The sequence below is a fragment of the Coenobita brevimanus genome, chromosome 101, assembly GCF_032717465.1.
Source record: "Coenobita brevimanus isolate Jiangsu-jjx chromosome 101, ASM3271746v2, whole genome shotgun sequence".
NCBI classification, from domain to species: domain Eukaryota; kingdom Metazoa; phylum Arthropoda; class Malacostraca; order Decapoda; family Coenobitidae; genus Coenobita; species Coenobita brevimanus.
In genome coordinates, this window is record NC_137054.1 from 61,399,113 (window position 1) to 61,421,745 (window position 22,633).

General features: G+C 42.1%; 1 protein-coding gene and 1 non-coding gene across 2 annotated transcripts in view; one reads left to right on the forward strand and one right to left on the reverse strand.

Moving 5' to 3' along the window:
• LOC145415051 (nuclear transcription factor Y subunit gamma-like) overlaps nucleotides 1-22,633 on the forward strand; it is a 174,536-nt gene that overhangs the window by 17,286 nt on the left and 134,617 nt on the right. The window lies entirely within an intron of this gene.
• On the reverse strand, nucleotides 19,383-19,501 carry LOC145415156 (5S ribosomal RNA). Its single transcript, XR_013900011.1, has one exon. It is a non-coding gene; the product is annotated as a 5S ribosomal RNA (ribosomal RNA).

Consider the following 22,633-nt stretch of genomic DNA (forward strand, 5'->3'; position numbering starts at 1 on the left):
CTTAAATAAAAGAACCAGAAATGTTTTGAGAAGTTTCGTATTCACAGGAACAGAAACTGATCTTTAGGAATGGTTGTGAGAATTTCACATTCACAGACAAATTACATTGTTAAGAATGCTGGGCTTACAAAGTTACTTATAAGAAATATGAGAGAAAAGGGTTTTCTGGTTCATGATTGAGAGTAGCAGAATTAATGTAAACATTGCTGATCCAATCCGTTATGTATGTTTAGGGGTTATTAGTGGGCCATTAGGCTGGGATAAATTAGTTTACATAAGATCAGGTTTGGAAATATTGAGTTAATTGTGGAAATTTAGGTTAAATATGGATGTTAGGTTAGATTATGAAAAGTTAATTTAAATTTGCATCAATGAGTTTTTTGTTTTGTTTTTTAATGTGTCTGACTCTGGGCATGGGCTTTGCAGCCTGCTCCCAAGGTTAGGTATGGGAAGGTTAGAATAAATGAGGTTTGCTTAAGTTAGAATAATTTGGGCTGTGTTTGGAAAAATCATCATTTATTAGGGTAAATTAGTGTTGAAATGGCTTTCCTCAAGATGGCATCTGTCTGTCTTCGGCACCATTTCAATGGTAAACAAGACAGCTGTGTCAACTCTTGACTCATGTTCCTGCTGCATCAGTTGTCTATACAGTTGTTCCTGAGTTTTGTTTTAGTTCAAGTAGTCCTTTAGTAAAAGTACTCTTTTGTTATCAGAGAATATACACATTCAGATGACTTTATTACCTTTTATTGGCCTCATACAGAACCTCACCCAGCACTGTGGTTTCATACATAACCTAACCTTAATTTAAACCCTACTTTCTATGGGCTCACACAGAACCCAGCCCTACTTTCTGCACAGAATTACATGTAATTATACAAGGCAAAAATATATTTAAAAAACATTCTTGGAACCTGTCTCACATTATATTCATGTAGTAGTAAATCAGCCCTTGTCTCATTGCTCTTGAGCTGGACAGCTTTTTGTGGGAAGGTGCAGGAAAGTGTGTGGAGGTTTGGCTCTTGAATGGATGCCTCATTTGCATCTATCCACCCAGTTCACAGAGGCACAATAATTGACTTAACTTCGCCATGTTATATAATTATGTGGTTACCGCCCAGTATTGTACGGTAAGTGGTTTCCTGGGTTACAGGAAACCATTGGGTTTATCACTAAGTGTAGAGTCACCTAGGATAGTAGAAGGCAGCACTACATTGTGAGTGGATGATGGTTGCCACCACCTGTCTGTGTATGTACAAAGTGGTAAATATTCAGTGTAGAGTAAGTAATTGGAATGTTTAACAGCCAAAGAACCTAACCCCCTCATGTTCCTTTAATTTTTATGAAAATTGTTTTGAATTATTTGAAATTCGCATTACATGACAGTTTAACCCTTTAACTGCGGGCTTCATTTGCTTTTTCTTGCGGCACCTGCGGGCATATTCGTGCTCCGACAGACTCTCTAAAAATATTTGCCAAAAATCAGTTATTAGTCCTAGATTATTAAAATCACTAATGCTTATGGCACATACCTTCATCTTTCTCCTTGGGTGTTTGTTGAGCCTTCGTCGAGTACCGTAGGACTTGTGGAGACCTCTGAAGTTGGGTAACGAAGTCTCCACTTTACACTTCCCGACAACCCGTCATATGATTACCACAGCCTGATATTATCACTAGAAACACCATTCTATGATTCTCAAATAGTTTGGAATCCATATTTCAAAAAAAAAAAAAAAAAACCACTGTGAAAACAATGAAAATTACGAGGGCGTATGACCTTCCCACTTGCGCTAGTTCGCTGCTGGTGTTGTCATTTATTATTCATAAAAACACTCACAGTGTATATTTCTATTACTATATATCTATCTATCTATATCTATCTATTGCCAGACGCCTCAATCCCGTTTGGGGTGGCCACAAACAAATCGCCTCCAAGTCGCCCTGTCCCCCGCCATTTCACTGCCCTGCTCCCAACTCACACCCCCCTCTCTCATATACCTCTCCACCCCATCCCTCCATCTCATCCTCGGCCTCCCCCTCCCTCTTCCCCCTTCCACCTCACTCATATACACTCTCTTCGTCAGTCTTTCACCCTCCATCCTCTCCACATGGCCAAACCACCTCAGTGTGCTCCTCATAACGTTTCCTATCACATCCACATCCACACCACAACGCTCCTTTATATCCTCATTCGTCAGCCTGTCTCTCCATGTGACTCCACAGGCTCCTCTTAAATAACTCATTTCCACTGCTCTCACTCTTGACTTCGTGTCCTTCCAACAACGTCCAAGCTTCACTTCCATACGTTAGAGTTGGTATCACAATACTGTCATGTAGTAACTTTTTCACTTCCATGCTCACTTCCCTGTTTCTTATCACTGCTTTCAAAGAACCAGCAACCTTTCTTCCCTGCTGTACCCTTTCAAACACTTCACCCTCCAAACCTCCATCCTTACTCATCACACTACCCAAGTACTTAAACATACTCACATTTTCCAATTCCTCACCATCCAACCTCGCTGTACATTCACTGACTTCACCTTTCTCAAAGACCATCACTTTCCTCTTCCCTGCATTCACCTTTAGATTCCGTTTCTTACACACTCTCCCAAACTCATCCACCAAGCCTTGTAGCTCCCCTTTGTCTTCACTTAACAACACAGTATCATCTGCAAACAACAGTACAGGGAGTTTCCAAACACTATCCTCTCTCACCAGGGCCACTCCAACATCCACTGCCCTACCTTGTACCTCTTTTATTACCCCACCCATGTACAGATTGAACAACCATGGAGACATGACACATCCTTGTTTCAACCCAACTTTCAAAGAGAAAAATTCACTCAGTTCACCATCCACATGCACTGCAGCCTTCGCACCATCGTACATACTCTTCACAGCATTCAACAACTTCCCATCTACTCCATATATTCTTAATACTTTCCACAATCCATGTCTATCCACCCTGTCATATGCTTTCTCCAAATCCATGAAAGCTGCATACAACTTCTTTCCCTTCACTAGAAACTTTTCCACTAAAGATCTAGGAATGAATATCTGATCTACACAACCTCTTCCCTTCCTAAAGCCTCCCTGTTTTTCTCCAACTAATTTCTCTGTTCTTTCTCTAACTCTGTCAATAAGTATCCTACCATACACTTTTCCTGTTATACTATATAACACTTATATATATCTACAGTCTTTATCCATAAGATTCCTTCAGTAATAGTAGTTTATTGTCACTGTAGGCATTCAATTTCTTTCAGTATAATACATAGCATTCACTTTCTCGTCCTGTATAATAGCATTGAGAGTGAATGTCACTTTCACCTTCACTCTCATAACTCATAGTATTCATACATGCTAGAGTGAAACTTTCACTTTCATTACTCCTAGGGTATATACTCGTATTCTTATAATACTACTCATTTACATTTCTGTTTATGTTCTCTATTTTATTTCCATTATTTCCATTTCCATTTTATTTACACTGTGTTATTCACTGTCACTTGAAGTAACATAAAACTATTTTCCACTTTTCACTTATATTTATATTCATTGCTTTCACTTGCTGTTTACACATTATTTACACATTATTTACAGTTCCACTTGCACTGTTTTACTCAACTGAAAGATCGTAGTCACTCTCTTTCAATTGTCAGCCCTTTACCTCTTTCCACACGAGGTTTAGTAGGGGGTAAAGATCACAGGGCCCTTTGCATGGGGTTAAAAAGCGGTGGGAAGTTAGCAGGAGCAAACAGACGTACCTTCACCTTCGAAGATGACAGTGAACTGATAGGGGTGGGCCGGGGTGGCCTACCTAGGGAAATGCATTACTGCCAACGTCAGCCTCTTGACAGCTGCTAATATATAGCAGTGAAATGATTGGCAGGAAATCTAGACAATACATTATAAATTAGGTAGTTCCAGGTGAATGTAAATATCACTTAGGCTTCTCCCTTCCCTCCTTATATATATTTTTAGTATGAGAATAGATTATACGGCATATTTCAAGGGGAAATAAACAGCGAAAATTAGCGAACGAGTGCACGTGAGGTGTTGTCAGGTGATAATTAGCCAATTCCAGGTGTATGGCACTCTCACTTACCTTATTTCTTTTTGGTAAATAGTATTTGGTATAAGAATAGGGCATAGAGCTTATTTCAGTGGATGAAATCAGTGGAAAATTCCAGGGAAGATTTACTTAGCGTAGCACGGCCGGGCAGGCGAGAGGAGAGGATAATGGAGGGAAGGCAGGGAGGCGAGTCAAGAATGGGGAGAAATGGCTAAATTGTCAACAATGGATGGGAGTACAGATGAGATTTGGAGTGCTGACTAGTGTTGGACATTGGTAGTACTGATAGATGATACAAGCTACCACTTAAAAGCCCGGGGGAATTCAAAATAACACAGAATCGCAAAAGTGATGCCCCGCGGTATGATGCCTTGCTCCCAAGCGTCACGAAAGTGACACCCCGCGGTTAAGGGGTTAAAGAGCACAAGTCTCCTGTAAGTTGAGAGGTCATTGTACAAGGTATTAGCTGTTAATGATACTTCAGGTTATTTTTTTACATGAATACCTCAAAAAATTTTCATTATAATATTTTTTTATATTTATATATTTTTTAAGACCTTGGACCCAAGCATACCAGATTTAAGAGTTTTTATTATAATACTAAAGGATGATTTGGTACCCTGAGGCTTCATAGTAAGGTCAGTATTTTCATTTTTAACCTTTGCTTAGCTGCTGACTTCATTCAAAGCACTAACAGAGTCTGCACTGGCCAATCTGCAAGCTTTACATGAGGTAACCATCCACTCACTTGATGTAGTGCTGCTCTCAGGTGTCCGCCCTTCCCTCTCCTTCCTTCTTTCCTTCCTTCCTCTTCTGTCTTTTTTTACATCATTCTTTCCTTGTCCCTCTGCCTTCGGTGACTTCACACTCCCTCATTTGTCTGTCATTCTTTCATTCTTTCCTGGTCCTTCTGCCTATGGATTACTCTACACTGAGTGACAAGCCCAATGGTTTCCTGCACACCAGGAAACCATTTACTACGCTGGGTGATAACCAAATGAAGGGAGGTCCCGAAGATACAAGCAATTAGGTTCCATTTGGCATACCTGTATAACAAATTCTCGAATAACGAAACACGTAACTATTGGTAAAATATTGGTTGGGTTCGAGGACCCCATCAGAGGCAAGTTCTCAAGCTAATGTATAGGATACCAAATGCAACAAACATATCAGTATTACTGAACTACAGAGAAAACAACCTGAAAGAACAAATAGTATGCAAATAACATGACTGCATATTGATTAAATATATATAATATGCATAACACTCATCTAAAAGTGGTAATGTTGTGTTGGAAGCGGGAAGCTGGCGGTCGCCAGCTGAGCAGCCGTGCCAGATTCCCAAACCCATATTATCGTACCTGGCACATTAAAATTATCTTTTTTTATCAGAATTATCGCACTCACAAACAAAGGCATTTCTTCACATAAATCGGTAATTACTGTGGAATTAATATATTTATATGTGGAGTGATTAATTTAATGTTATTGAATTTGTTTAACTGTTAAGTACATACCAGAGTAAAATACTGGTTATCGTAATAGTTACTAAATCCTACTGTTGTATTAGTCTTACAGTAGACTTGTTAATTTTGCAACCCCTGATTTATTTTTCAGATTATGAAATTATGAAAGATATCACATTATTGCTTGCATGCTACTGCATATCGCAAAGTGTGCCAAAATATCGCATTTTGCAATAAGTATCGCACGTCTGGCAACGCTGCAGCTGAGCAGTCCTGCTATTCCTATCTGAGATTGAGAGAAAATGGTGGTGACTGCGTTTGCTGGGATGTCTGAGTTAGAATCCTTCCACCTCGCCCTGGACTGAATGTTTCATCATTGGATTTTTGCGATCGTATAATGAAAATTGTCCCTAATTTACCCAGGTCGTATCCTTGGTTTCTCATATATCGAGTGGTCGTATAACGGGACTTACATATAACCAAATTATGGTACCTGTTGGTTTGGTGGGTAATTGCGGCACTTCAATCGGATTGAACCGGTGAAGGTTTATATCCAAGAGGTGGTTGGAGTTATTGCTCACATAATGCCACTCAGGAATGAGTGAGGCTGGTCACTCTCATCTTAACTGTCAGGACCAACTTGCCTAGCCTCGGGCCCCTACGTTCCTCATGGGGTAACTTAGGATTGGATGATGATGATGATGATGATTGTGATGACAATTTACATTGGTTATAAAACAATAACTCAGTGGAGGTAAACTGCCTTGAAAAGTATCAGCCCAGGAGGGGTTGATGAACATGTATAAAAGGAAATCAGTACAGTATCCATCCATCCATCATCCAATCCTCTGTTGCCCCACGAGGAGCGTAGGAGCCCAGGGCTAGGCAAGTTGGTCCTGACATTTAAGATGAGAGTGACCAGCCTCACTCATCCCTGAGTGGCATTACATAAGCAATAAACCCCAACCATCCCTTGGATATAAACCTTCACCGGCTCAATCTGATTGGAGCGCCGCAGTTACCCACTAAACCACCATGCACCATAATTTGGTTATATGGTTACCAACCAGAGTAAATAGTTTCCTGGTGTACAGGAAACCATTTGGCTTGTCACTCAGTGTAGAGCAGGCATGGGGAACGTCTGGCCTCCGGGCCATATAAGGCCCGCAAGACCATTTGATCAGGCCGGCGAGGCAGTTCATAAATGCAATTTCATAAACTCATAAATATATATATATATATATATATATATATATATATATATATGTATATGTATATATTTATATGCAGAATATACTGTATGTATATTATATATATAATATATATATATGTATACGCAGTACAGTAAAAGTCCAATTCTTCGGCATCCAATTCCCTGGCAAATCTGACATTTCGGCAGTTTTGAGAAATAGTCCCATTTACGAAAATCTCTGATCGTTCGGCAGATATTCCAATTTTTTTAGTCAGTCTTGAAATTCTCCATGAGGACCCTCTACTGCTGGGGACTTCTTCCAGCAGTAGCAGAGTCCAATCAACCCCTTCTATTGTACATATGTAATTAAGGAACCTACTATAAGTTTAGGTAAGTTCATGTGAACTTGTAGGCCTACTGTACCATTACATTTATATACAGTATGTTCACTAATTTCTTTATTTTTCATATTCATGTATAGTACTGTATGCACTACAGTATTGTACTGTATCAAACAGTATACAGTACTCTCTCCAAGCACATTTGTAATGATATGAGTAGTGATGATAGTGTTCACCAAAACATATAAGGTATTGAGTGGGTAGGGTTTTTGATAACTCGGCAATTTTGATTTTTCGGCACTAGCCTGGTCCCATAGATGCCGAAAAATAGGACTTCTACTGTATGTATATATATATATATATATATATACAGGTAAGCCCATAATTCACGCGAGGGTTAGGTTCCCAGACCCTTCGCGTATGTGGTAAATTCGCGTATATGTTCTGCCCTTGTGTGCACATAATTATGCATGTCTATACGTATATTACATCTGAATAATACTGTTTATGCACTACATACAACTTATAATCTAGCATAAAGTATTAAAAACAACAAAAATGTAAGAAATTTAACTGAAATCTGACAAGCATAGGCGTAGGTGGAGACACTTCAGCAGTCTGGTGCACTAGCCCTCACTGCCTCCCGTATGCTACATTCTGTCTTCTTTATTGTATGAACAGTTGACTCATTCACCCCAAACATGCGGTTACAAGACAATTCACAGGCGTAGGTGGAGACACATCAGCACAGTCTGGTGCACTGGCCCTCACTGTCTCCCGTATGCTACGTTCTCCTTCTTTATTGTATGAACAGTTGACTCACCCCAAACATACGGTTCTGAGACAGTTCACCATCAAGTCAATTCACCGTCAAAACATGGACAATTCCCCGTCATTCTATTAATATACTTATTATTGATTACCGTATTTCGTGGCATGTAAGACGCAGCATTGTGAAAGACGCACCCTAATTCTGGCAGGGCAGTTCTGTGAAAAAAAAAGTTTGCCCCAACCAAGACTGCAGTAAGGTTTCTTGATAAGAGCCATTACCACACAGATACACACTCACCTTTCAGAATCTATTCATTACTGATCATCAGCCTTTGGTTTCTTTTTTTTATATACAAAGAATGGTACAGGAAAAGAAAACAATGCCCCTTCTTGACAAAACATAACTGATATGAGCCACTATCACTTAGATACACGCTCACCTTTCAGAATCTATTCAGTACTGCTCATCATCCTTTAGTTTCTTCTTTTATGTACAAAGAATGATACAGGAAAAGAGAAAAGAAAACAAAACCCCGTCTTAACAAAACGTGACTTCAAACCACGAGGCCATCTCAACTTTGTTGATAAATATGTATCAGTAAACTGATATAAACACTGTTTTTAATATTTTATGAATTTAAAACCACAAATGAAGTCAATAAACTCTGTTCTTTCATTCACTGACGAGAACATAAAGTACAATGAATGTTCACATCAGTTTATTTATCCTAAAAGAACCCCGTCATATTCCACACCTGTTACGGAATTTCCTCACATTGCCTTGACTTAAGCACAATATCAGACTACTACCATCATTAATCATGCACTCTAACTAACCTGTAATTACCTCCACAAATAATATAAAAAGGTAGCACTTGTAAATACACAAATTACAATGTTTCACACCCAAAGTTCAATATAGCAAGGCTGCTTGGGAACAGGATAGACAGCTGTTTTTACTGTCTTCTCTCAGTATCACTCCTTCACTGTCAGCTATGTTTGCCTTGCAGCATCAACAATTAAAAATGCATGCTTCACTGATCATAATTTACTATAAACATTCATTTCAAAACATACTGAGTATGGTGAAAACATCCATTGTTACACCTTAGTAACACTGCTGCCTCCCAGTCGCTAGACAGCAGTCTCTACCCCTTCCTCTCAGTATCACTTCCTCACTGCGATGTTTCCCTTGCAGCATCAACAGTTAAAAATACGTTCTTCACTGATCACAATTTACTAAAAACAGACATTCATCTCAAAACATGTCGAGAATGGTGAAACTATCCCTTAGCAACACTGCTGCATACCAAGCGCTAGACAACTGTCTCTACCCTCGTCTCCCAGTATCACTCCCTTACTGTCAGCTGTTTTCCTTGCAGCATCAACAATTAAAAATGCATATTTCTCTTATCAGAATTTGCTAAAAACAGACATCCATCTCAAAACATTCGAGTATTGTGAAAACATCCATTTGTGGTCTTAACACTGCTGCCTCCTAGTCACTATGGTACACACACACACACACACACACACATGTACACACCACATGCAACATTCGCTCGCCTCTGAAACATTTACATCAGTCAGTTTTGGAGTACCCAGTGGCTTTATTATATGCCAAAAACATCAAAATGTATTTGGTTGTTCAATGTAAATATCATCACTTAAGGACATGAAACATCTCAAACAATTTATTCATCCAAACATCGTCAGTGCAAGACTAAAGGTGTACAGCACCACTGATCCTAAATTTTCCATGGTTGCATCTGTCATGATCACCTAAAACTTAAATTCACTTCATATTACTGACATGGTGAAAATTTCACTCGTCTTCAAATCCTGAGAATGCATCACTACTTTCCCCAAGTCCTGAAGCATCACTGGAAGTCATCACCACGGTCATCATCACTGTTTCACTCTCACTCTCATACAGTAAATGGTCCTCAGTACCATCCACTGAATTGCTTATACCACACTTCATACGACTTTAACTTGGCAATCGTTTTAACTCAGCACAGGCGATATTCAGACTTGGGGCATTTGATACAGCCCACATTAACCTCCTCAGTACATGTTTCCTGAACTGAATAAAATCATATGGCGAGCATGAATAAACTACCCTATAAAATACATTGCTGGACTGAAGGGATTATAATAAGCGGATTATCAGTTCCCTAGCCTGACTCTTCCCACTCCTACTTCCTTAACTACACCCACACCAAACTCTCACCCACACCTTAGGATTTGGTCGTTTCGGCCGTAACATCCAAAATGGCAAATGACTTTACAACCTAACCTAACCAATTTGGACGTTACGGCCTAAATGATCGCCGTTGCCGATCATGAGAGCTTTGCTTAGGCAGCAGAGATGCAGAGAGTGAACGTTGTCAATCATTCTGATCGCTTCGTCTGCTAAGAATACAGCAGAAATGGCGGACGCTGATATGAATGCCCGTCAGGCACGCTATTTCAGATATTGTATCAGTTATGCTACTCAGTGAATTTTATCCTATTTTCATAACAAAATACTGTAATTGGGTGTGCCCTGAGTTGCACAGACATTGCTGAAGTACTTCACTTGGCTGAAAAAGTGAAGCAGTAACTTCAGGCAGTACTGTTTAACGTCACAACTGTTTTTCCTGTTTTTCGCTATTGGTATAATAAGACTGTTCACTTCTATGATACTTTTGTCAGGCATGAAACAAAATGTCACTAAGAGAAGCCAACCATATGAGGGTGATTGAATTTCCATATGCGACAAAAATCAATTCTGATGACTTGTCAGGTTCGCTTGCCAGCATCTCTCCAGTATGACAGCTTTGCTAGTTAGTAAGTGGATGGCAAGCAAAGTGGTTATGACTGCCTTTCAGAAGGTTAGCAGACAGTTCACCAGTAAGCATGTTAGCTTGCTAAAGTAGGGTGTACGCTAGACGCTAACCTGCTAAGTTGCTAAACCCATTGACGGTATTGGCCAGTTGAGCTGAAAACAAACAGTGAATGCTTTGTGTTCTTGATCTTGCGTGTTTTAATATCTGCTGCATATATACACTCACAAAATGTCACAAAAGTAACTGACCTAATTAGGGTTACTGAATTTCCATACGTGACGAAAGTCTGTTTTGATGACTTGGCAGTTTCACTAGCCAGCATCTCTCCAGTATGATTGCTTTGCTAGTTAGTAAGTGGATGGCAAGCAAAGTGGTTATGATTGCCTTTCAGAAGGTTAGCAGACAGTTCACCAGTGAGCATGTTAGCTTGCTAGAGGAGGGTGTACGCTAGACGCTAACCTGCTAAGTTGCTAAACCGCTAAACCCCTTGACGGTATTGGCCAGTTGAGCTGAAAACAAATAGTGAATGCTTTGTGTTCTTGAACTTGCGTGTTTTAATATCTGCTGCATATATACACTCACAAAATGTCACAAAAGTAACTGACCTAATTAGGGTTACTGAATTTCCATACGTGACGAAAGTCTGTTTTGATGACTTGGCAGTTTCACTAGCCAGCATCTCTCCAGTATGATTGCTTTGCTAGTTAGTGAATGGATGGCAAGCAAAGTGGTCATGATTGCCTTTCAGAAGGTTAGCAGACAGTTCACCAGTGATCATGTACGTTAGCTTGCTGGAATAGTGTGGATGCTAAACTGCTAAACCGCTAAATATCTTCACGATGTTAGCCATTTGAGCTGTAAACAAACCCGCGAAAGTTTTGTGTGTTTCTGATCTCGTGTGTTTCTTAAATCTGCTGCATATACACACTAGTGTATATTATTTTTAAAAATCAAATCAAATCTGCATACTGTAGAAAACTCCTGTGGTTGCTAAGCAGTGAGATGATCATCTTTATGAGTTTCTTCTCAATGGAGCCAAACTAACCTGCCTCAGTCTAGCGTGCAGGACGCATGGGGATATTTTAATGTAACTTTGAGACAAAAAAGTGCGTCTTACATGCCGCGAAATACGGTAATTAATACTTTAATAACTAATTTTCAGGGGGATTTTATAACTCATATAAGTAAAAACTAGTGTACTGTACTTGCTAAATAAACTGGTATGTAAATAAATGACGGGGAATCGTCCTGACGGAGAATTGTCGCCGACATTCCTCCCTGAAGTTTGTCCAACACTTTAACTTTCTCTGTCAGCAACATCACTTTACTAGTCCGTTTTGGTGTGTTACCACATGCATCACTAGCACTACGCTTAGGCCCCATGTTGACAGACAAGGCAAGCAATTACTGGAAGGCAGAAAAATAAGCCACAAATAACGATTTGCAAGTCATGCATGGTTCGACCGTCGGATTCAAACTGACTGTGTGGTGCATGGTAGACCGACCTCCCAGGCTCCCACACACACTTACACACACACACATACATACATGTGTGCACACGGGCAGCAGGTAGGCATTTTTTATATTTTATTTATTTCTCTTGTATATTGAATTTACTTATTTGAATACCATAATTTTGTTTTGATTATTGTACGAAAAATTCGTGGATAACCGAAATCGCGTGAAAAAAGTTCGCGTGAATTAAGGGATAACCTGTATACAATATATATACAGTAAATCCTCGTTTTTCACACGACAGATGTTTTGCTAAAACCACACAAAACGCAAAATGTTGAAATGTGAAGTTAACCCCTTAAACGCGGATCGTCTCGTTTGCAACGCTCGGCAAAAAGGACATAACTGCGGATCGTCGCATTTGTGATTCTAGTAAATTTTGAATAACCGCGGGCAAGCAGGCTCCAGCTGGTATTGTCTATCAGTACCATCACCCTTTAGCTACAACTAATATACTTTACCTTTGTACTACTGACCTCAGTTGTTGCCAAGTACAGTAACCCCTCCAATATCCGGATCAATAGAGCCATCGGTAGGTTCAGATATTGGTTTCGTCCAGATATTGGGCCCCAGCTTATGGACTTGTACTTACGGACCCTAACACAGAGAAACACCTATACAACTCCCTCCGGACATGCATAGCACCTATTTAACACCCAAATCACACAATAAGGCACATAAATGACTGAAATAAATGCAATAGAAACATAAAATGTGGGTTTAGAAGTATGTTCATACATTAATAAACATTCTGGTACTTATGGACTCTAACCGAACCTAACCGAACTCTGAAAAACACATTCCTACTGCACATGCATGAGGTAAGTTTAGTATGGAAAGAAGTACAGTATGACACTTTCTGGTAAGTATAGTATGGGAAAAAATACAATATGAAACATTCTGGTAAATATAGTATGGAAAATAGCACAACATGAAACATTCTGGCTACTTACAGCAAGTCCCTGGCCACCTCGATGAATAACCGCCTCCTCTCGGACTCTGACAGTAAGAACGATTTCCTGAAGCACTTGCACTACACTCTTCCTGAAGTCTTGCACTGAACTTAGTCACTAACACACAGAAGTCGTGGCGAACAGCGCAGGTCTTGTCGCGGTGAGAGACAGGCGGGAAGTGGGGAGGATGCAGCGGCGCTCTATCGGACGTCGGAGGAATGACGAACCAAAACAATGCTCTCACGCGGCGCGCGCGGCAAGTTCAAATTACGGACGGCAAAAAATCGATTTTTTTTTTCCAATTTTTTTGGATTTTCGGACCATTTTGGGAATGTTTGATCCCAGGACGATAAGGTTCGGTTAGTGGGGATGTTCGGTTATTGGGCGTCCGGATATTAGAGTGATTACTGTATCTCGTTTTTCCCCCGTCCCCCCCCCACCACGGGCCGGCCAGCCTGGCTGTGATACATGGCAGCGCTCTGAGCGCTCAGAACTGTAAATCTGCGCTCTCCTCTCACACAAGCAGTTTATGCTGATAGGAAACGCTTGTTTCCCCAGTTGTAACACTAGCTTTTTTTCTCACGGTTTGCCCCTGTTTAGCGTCAGTTTACTGCAGGCTTTCAAAGTGACATTATGGCGAGTTCTAGCTCTTCCCAGTCAGTGCAAGCGGCCGACAGGAACGAGAATAAAGTGGCGGGCGTAAGGCAGAATAAAAAGCGCGCCGTGATGATCTTTTGGGAAGTAATATGATTGAAAATAATGTAGTATACATGTTTTTAGCTGTGAAAATGGAAATGTTTGTTGAGTGACGGGAAGACCGCCGCCACGGTGCATGTCGGCCGTACGCTCCGTTGATTTTAGCCTTATTTTCAGTGCTTATTGTACAAATACGGATTCCAAACTACCTTTACGTTGTAGTATAAAGTTTGCTGTGACAGAATGAGGCTGTGGTAGAGGGGAAACTGGGTTGTGAAAGTGAAGATGTGGTTACCCAACTTTGCAAGTCTCCACAAGTCCTTGGGTAGTCCACGAAGGCTCAACACCTGTCTCTGGAGAAAGCTGACTCTAAGTACTATCTGCCATACCAAGTATAATGTTCTAGGGTTAATCTCTGATTTTTGGCTAATATTTTCCTACAGGTACTCAGACCGCGATACAACCCCGCCACTCGGGGGGGGGGGTCGACTGTTCACGGCCGCGTTTAAGGGGTTAAGAATCAATGGGAAAAATAAAGGAGTGTTCTGATGGGACGTGTACCTACTCTATCATAGAGTATTATGACACCAAAAAGGCCCTACCCAAAATTTAATGAAGAATGTTTACTAATGCTAAAACAGCAGATTACAATAAACTTGTACATGAAAAGACATTAAAGCTGTTATAAAGAGCTGCAACACCCAAAATCCTTACCAGAAATAAAGTGAAGACTGGCTTGAGTGGCAGGTGATGGTGTGTTGAGGGTAGATGGCTAGTTACTAGGTGACATGGGCCTCTCTGGGGAAGCCCCATCACCAATGCCGAAGCCCTCGAAGTTGAACTCAGGTTCCAGTACCTCCACTTCCTCTCTGTCCATTTCTCCTACTTCATCCACCCCTGCTTGCATGTCCAAGTCTTGCAGAATAGCAGCCACGTTCTGTCTCTCATGAAAATATTGTGTGATCCAGGCTTCTCTCTGCTCCTGTATGTTTCTGTTGTAGATGGCCATCACTTGAGACTTCAGATCACTCAAGGTCGATAGGATGTTGGTAGCCTCAGGCATAGTCCTGGGGTATGCACTGAAGGTGGTTGCCATGTCGGTTATGGTGGACAGGGTGGTCGGAAGATGGCCGCCAACAAATGAGCATCGGTATTTGTCGTCGGCTGCTGGCTGGAAGCATCGAATTGTGGGGAAGTTCGCGAATTGTGAGACAACCCGGAAACTTTTTTCGTGCGCGAAAAACGAGGCGTCGAAGTAAAATGCATCCAAATACGAGGACTTACTACATACTGTATATGTATACAGTAATCCCTATACTATCCGGACGCCCACTTTCCGGACACCCCACTTGCCGGACATTGTGGGCCTGGACCTTCAGAACCGAAAAATGGCAAAAAAAGAAAGAAAAACTCCCCAAATCCAATTTTTTTCCCTCCCGTAATTTGAGATTGCTGCGCGGCGCCGAACAGCTGTTTACACCACGGCCCCTTCACCCCTTCCTTCCTCCCCCCTCCCCTTTCAGGGTTGCCATTTGGTATTTTTCATTACTAAATGTGGGCCAATTTGGTAATGAAAAATTCATTTGGTAATTAATCAGAATAATGCATTACCAAATGGATTTTTCACATTTATGAGGATGCACAGGATGGAGATGGTGGATTGTTTGCTCTCTGATTAATTTGCTAGCCTACATAGCGTGAAAATAATCATTCATTCATTCATTCATTGCCAGACGCCATGTATCCCAGACAGGGTGGCCAAGGGCTTAGAGTTAATAGTTTTACAGGGAGGGGCACTAATCCTCCACCAACCCCACTTGACACGTAGGGATGCTGTTAATTATGAGGAGAGTGATTACATGTATTTCGACTTGTATATATAATTAGTGAAGAATAATTGCTGGGTTTACGAATTTGGTAATGAAAAGTTAAATTTGGTAATGAAAATTGAGGAGTTTGGTAATATGGCCATTGCGATCTGGCAACTCTGTTTCCTAGTCAACAACACTCCAACAGTTACTGCTTAACGATCGCGAGTGAATGCTTATCACAGTGGATGCCACACGTCCTCGTTTTTTGTGAATAAACTTCAATACCTTGCCAGTAGACTATGTGGGAATTTAGTGTTGTGCAGTGTTAAGAAATTAGAATTTAGAGTGCAAAGGATTAACTGTGGAGAGCAAACTGGCGGTTGAAACTGGCGTGTTGCAATTAACAGTGTGCAGTGTTAAACAATTATAACTCACAGTGCAAAAGAATTACTGTAAGTGCAGCACAACACTGGATTACTGTATGTGCTTCAAGAGCATTTTCACCACTGCCAAAGCCTGAGAGAAGGTGGCCACAAATGTTCAGTAAGTACCCTGGCTGAGGTACAGTCACTTCTAATTCCTCATTCTTTGGTTCCTTTTAATTTATTTAATGCTTTATGTCCATTATTGGTGTGAATAGGGTCTTAAATAGGTTTGAATAGGTGCAATGCATGTCTGTCTATCTAAATTGCCAGACATCTCAATCCTGTTCAGTGTGGCCACAAACAAATCGCCTCCACGTCGCCCTGTCCCATGCCATTTCACTGCCCTGCTCACAACTCGCACCCCCCTCTCTCATATACATATCCACCCCTTCCCTCCATCTCATCCTCGGCCTCCCCCTCCCTCTCCCCCCCTCCACCTCACTCACATACACTCTCTTCGTCAGTCTTTCACCCTCCATCCTCTCCACATGGTCAAATCACCTCAGTGTATTCCTCCTAACACTTCCTATCACATCCACATCCACACCACAATGCTCCTTTATATCCTCATTTGTCAGCCTGTCTCTCCATGTGAATCCACAGGCTCCTCTTAAATAACTCATTTCCCCTGCTCTCAATCTTGACTTGTGTCCTTCCAACAACGTCTAAGCTTCACTTCCATACGTTAGACTTGGTATCACAATACTGTCATGTAGTAACTTTTTCACTTCCATGCTCACTTCCCTGTTTCTTATCACTGCTTTCAAGGAACAGCAACCTTTCTTCCCTGCTGTACCCTTTCAAGCACTTCACCCTCCAAACCTCCATTCTTACTCATCACACTACCAAAGTACTTAAATGTACTCACATTTTCCAATTCCTCACCATCCAACCTCGCTGTACATTCACTGACTTCACCTTTCTCAAAGACCATCACTTTACTCTTCCCTTCATTCACCTTTAGATTCCGTTTCTTACACACTCTCCCAAACTCATCCACCAAGCCTTGTAGCTCCCCATCGTCTTCATTCAACAACACAGTATCATCTGCAGACACCATAGAGGGTGTTTCCAGACACTACCCTCTCTCACCAGGGCCACTCCAACATCCACTACCCTACCTTGTACCTCTTTTATTACCCCATCCATGTACAGATTGAATAACCATGGATACATGACACATCCCTGTTTCAACCCAACCTTCAAAGAGAAAAATTCACTCATTTCACCATCCACACGCACTGCAGCCTTAGCATCATCATACATACTCTTCACAGCATTCAACAACTTCCCATCTACTCCATATATTCTTAATACTTTCCATAATCCTTGTCTATCCACCCTGTCATATGCTTTCTCCAAATCCATGAAAGCCGCATACAACTTCTTTCCCTTCTCTAGAAACTTTTCCATTGAAGAGCTAAGAATGAATATCTGATCTACACAACCTCTTCCCTTCCTAAAGCCTCCCTGTTCTTCTCCAACTAATTCCTCTGTTCTTTCTCTAACTCTGTCAATAAGTATCCTACCATACACTTTTCCTATTATACTAAGAAGACAGATGCCCCTATGATTACCACACACTTCTTTTTCCCCTTTTCCTTTGTAAAAGGGAATAATTATACCTGACTTCCAGTCCTCTGGGACTCTACCTTCCTCCTAGGCCAATCTGCACATCTTCCACATCCATTCTACTACTATCTCTCCCCCATGCTTCAGCATTTCACCACACACTCCATCAATTCCTGGGGCTTTCCCCGATTTAACTTTCTTCATTGCTTCCACAACTTCTGTCCTACTGATTTCTTCCTGTCTTCTCACCTCCCTCCTTCTCCCAGCCATTCCCCAGCCACTTATATTACTTCCATCCTGTATGTTCAAGAATTCCTTAAAGTGTTCTCTCCATCTGTTCACTTTTTCTTCCTTCTCCATTAGTAATCTACCATTTTTATCTTTCACTCCCCTGCTAACTTCACTTCCACCCTGTCTTACTCTCTTCACCTCTTTCCAGAACATTATCTTACAGTCCCTCCACTTTACACTCAAATTCCTTCCAAATTCCTCATCCACTCTATTCTTACTCTCTCTTACTAATCTTTTCACCTCTCTCTTTCTACATATAACTCTCTCTTCCGCCTCTAAACTTCTTCTACGCCCCTATTTCTCATCCATCCGTTGTATGCTTTCTTCATTTGTGCCATAGCCTGTATCACCTCTTCATTCCACCACGCTGTTTCTTGCACCCCCCTCCGTCTTCTCTTCATCCCACACACCACATCACATGCTGCACATATTTCTTCTGTGAATATCCTGCACACACCTTCCACGTCTCCCATCTGCTCCAATTCATATTAGCCCAATCTTTCCTCCACTTCTCTCTTATATTCTGCCTTTTTCTCATCCTCTTGTAACCTTTCCACCCTTCTTGCAAATACTCCTTCTTCTCATCCTTCCCTTCTTCTATTTCTCCATCTTTTTTGGATCTTCATTCTGGCCACCACCAAGTAGTGGTCAGAAAGTCCACTCCCCCAACCTCTATAAGCTCTTGCATCCATTACACATCTTCGCATCCTTTCATCCACACACACATAATCAATCATTGCCTTTCTTTCATTCAGTTCACCACCCACCCTTCTCATCACTCGCCATGTATACCTTTGGATCATTTTGTGCCTGAAGAGGGTACTGGCTATCACCAACCCCCTCCCAGCACAAATGTCCACTAATGCACTACCATTCTCATCTGTTTCAGGAGGCACACCCCACTCACCAACTATTGCATCCACCTTCACATTCCCTACTTTGCCATTCATATCACTGATCAAAAACACTCTCTCATTCCTTCCAAACTTCTCCATGGACACTTCCACATTTGTCCAGAACTTTTCTCTCACTCTGCTTGCACGATCTTGCATTGGCGCATACATGTACACAGTCGCCCATATTTGTATTCCAACTTTCAATCTTACCCTCTCAATCCTTGACCCAACTGATCCCTGTCCAGTATGGGAACTATGCACATCTGGTATGGAATTATTTAGTTGGCTTTCAAAGTTAGGCTGGGTTAGGGTCCTTAAGTACCAGTCCAGGAGCTAGTGGCCCACTTTCCGGACATGCATTTGGCTCTGTTGCATCAGATATTCGAGGGATTATTGTATACATACATATATATATATATATATATATTCATTCATTCATTCATTGCCAGACGCCATGTATCCCAAACGGGGTGGCCAACGGCTTAGAGTTACTTGTTTTACAGAGAGGGGCACTAATCCTCCACCAACCCCACTTGACACGTAGGGATGCCAACAGCATCTGGTGTTCCCAGGCGGTCACCCATCCAAGTACTAACCAGACCCAACGTTGCTTAACTTCGCTGATCGGATGGGAAGCTGTTTACTCAACGTGGTATGGCCGTTTTATATATATATATATATATATATATAACGGCCATACCACTTCTCACCCTACATATAGTTTCTTCCAGACAGCCTAAGCCACTGGGTAGAGATACATTGGCTGTATCGTCCCTGCTTCGGTAGGGATAGGCAAGTCCTGCAGTTGAGCTCAACGGCTGATGATGACGATGATGATGATATATATATATTTATATATGTATACAGTGCTCGTCAGAAGTATCGAGTGCCCTGCATCCCTCCTACGAAACAAACCTTTCAACATTGAAAAAACATATAAATAATGCATTATATTTACCACAAATGCTTGGTAGGGTATTCTTTACGCTTCTTCATGGGCCTGAGACGTCGTGGAAGTGAAAGGGCGAGGTTCCTGAGGTGCTGGAGTGGTATTTTGTCCCAGGAGTCACGAGTGGCTGCTTCCAGCTTAGGCAGAGCTCACGTCCCTTCTTTACCAAGTACCAGAGGTTTTCTATCGGGTTGAGGTCTGGGCTATTGCCTGGCCAGTCTTTCATGAATGATACCTCGCAGTCACGACGCCAGTTGGTGACCGATTTGGCTTTATGAGCAGGTGCACTGTCCTACTGAAACACTCGTGCACCTGTGAGCTCGAAGGACTCAGGTAAATGATCACAAAGAAGCTCCAGAGAAACGTCCTGATTCACTTTGCAGTTCTTGAGAAGCACAACAAGCTTCCCCAAACCTTTACCATAGAAACAACCCCATACCATAAGTGAATCGTTTTCGTTTTTGTTTTCATTTTTAAAGGCTCCAACATGCTTGCATGTGTCGGCCTTGGTCACCTAATAGCGGCTCTCCACGCTGCACGATCCATTGCAGCCTCCCTGTTCAGTCCCTTAACCCTAAGGTCACACTTAATGACCTCGTCCCATGTCTTTCTCGGTCTACCCCTCATAACCCCACCCCCAATATTAACACTTCTCACCTTCCTCACCCAATTATCATCCCCTATCCTCTCCACATGTCCAAACCATCTCAGTTTACCTCTCCTCATCACAACACCAATCAGGGTGTTTAACTGTGCTCTCCACATAATGGGGGTCAAGCGGGTCACTACCTTTGCGCCGGTACACGAGTGTTCCTCGATTACAGGTAACACTAAACGTTGCCTCATCAGACCACAACACTGACAACCATTGGTCCTCACCCCATTAAAGGTACTTGTTAGCAAAGGCAATCCTATGAAGTCGCTGGTTACATGTAAGAAGAGGCTTTCTCACAGGCCTGTGACTTGTGTAACCAAGTTCATGGACTCTTTGAGACACCATGCTCACAGAAACCTCACCAAACACTTCCGGGTTGCTCTCCTTAATTTTCCTTGCACTCACACGACGATTAGTCTCCACTGCACGTTTTGAAACATTAACAGACCTCGGGGAAGTTTTCCTGGGCCTACCAGACCGCGGTTTCTTTGTGGGAACGTCACCACTATTTTCCACTCGAAAACGGTCGCACAACCTACGCACTGTCGATCGAGCCACACCAACAAATTCACTAATTTCCTTCGTGGGGTGGCCTGCCTCCTTTAGGGCAATGATCTGGGATATGATTTCACTCGAAAGTTCATAGGTAGGGACCCTAACAAGGTGGCGAAAGCCAAAACACTGCTGGACACTAGGTAAAAAATGATGCAAGGAGAGAGGGAGACGCGGCGGAGTTCCTCTTTCTCACACAGCCTGTAGGCAACTGAGGTAGGAGCCAACCAGCTTGCAGTAAGGCCTCAAGCTCCCGTGACTTCATGCTAGCGCCCCAAACATTCGTTTCGTTTTTAAAGGCTCCAACATGCTTGCATGTGTCGGCCTTGGTCACCTAATGGCGGCTCTCCACGCTGCACGATCCATTGCAGCCTCCCTGTTCAGTCCCTTAACCCTAAGGTCACACTTAATGACCTCGTCCCATGTCTTTCTCGGTCTACCCCTCATAGCCCCACCCCCAATATTAACACTTCTCACCTTCCCCACCCAATTATCACCCCCCATCCTCTCCACATGTCCAAACCACCTCAATCTACCTCTCCTCATCACAACACCAATACGCTCCAGTCCCATCCTACCTCTCAACTCTTCCATTGTAAACATCTGGCTCAATTTTTAGTACCAAAAACGGGTGATTCTTTTTTCGGCAAAAGTATTGCACGCCCTGCCATTTCACTGCCCTGCCCCCAACTCACACCCCCTTCTCTCATATACCTCTCCAATCCATCCTTCTACCTCATCCTCAGCCTCCCCCCTCCCTCTTTCCCCCTCCACCTCACTCACATACACTCTCCTCGTTAGTCTATCTCCCTCCATCCTCTCCACATGGCCAAACCACCTCAATGTGTTTCTCCTAACACTTCTTATTACATCCACATCCACACCACACTGCTCCTTTATATACTCATTTGTCAGTCTGTCTCTCCATGTGACTCCACAGGCTCCTCTTAGATAAGTAATTTTCACTGCTTTCACTCGTGACTTGTGTCCTTCCAACAACGTCCAAGCTTCACTTCCATACGTTAGAGTTGGTATCACAATACTGTCATGTAGTAACTTTTTCACTTCCATGATTACTTCCCTGTTCCTTATCACTGGTTTCAAGGAGCCAGCAGCCTTTCTTCCTTGTTGTACCCTTTCAAGCACTTCACTCTCCAAACTTCCATCATTACTCATTACACTCCCCAAGTACTTAAACGTACTCACATTTTCCATTTCCTCACCATCCAACCTCACTGTACGTTCACTGACTTCACCTCTATCAAAGACCATCACTGTACTCTTCCCTACATTCAACTTTAGATTCCGTTTCTTACACACTCACCCAAACTCATCCACCAAGCCTTGCAGCTCCCCTTCGTCTTCACTCAGCAACACAGTATCATCTGCAATCAATAGTGAACATATATCTATCTATCTATCTATCTATCTATCTGTCTATATATATATATATATATCATCCATCCATCATCCAATCCTACGTTGCCCCATGAGGAGCGTAGGAGCCTGGGGCTAGGCAGTTGGTCCTGACATTTAAGATGAGAGTGAGGAACCTCACTCATCCCTGAGTGGCATTACGTGAGCAATAAACTCCAACCATCCCTTGGATATAAACCTTCACCGACTCAATCCAATTGGAGCA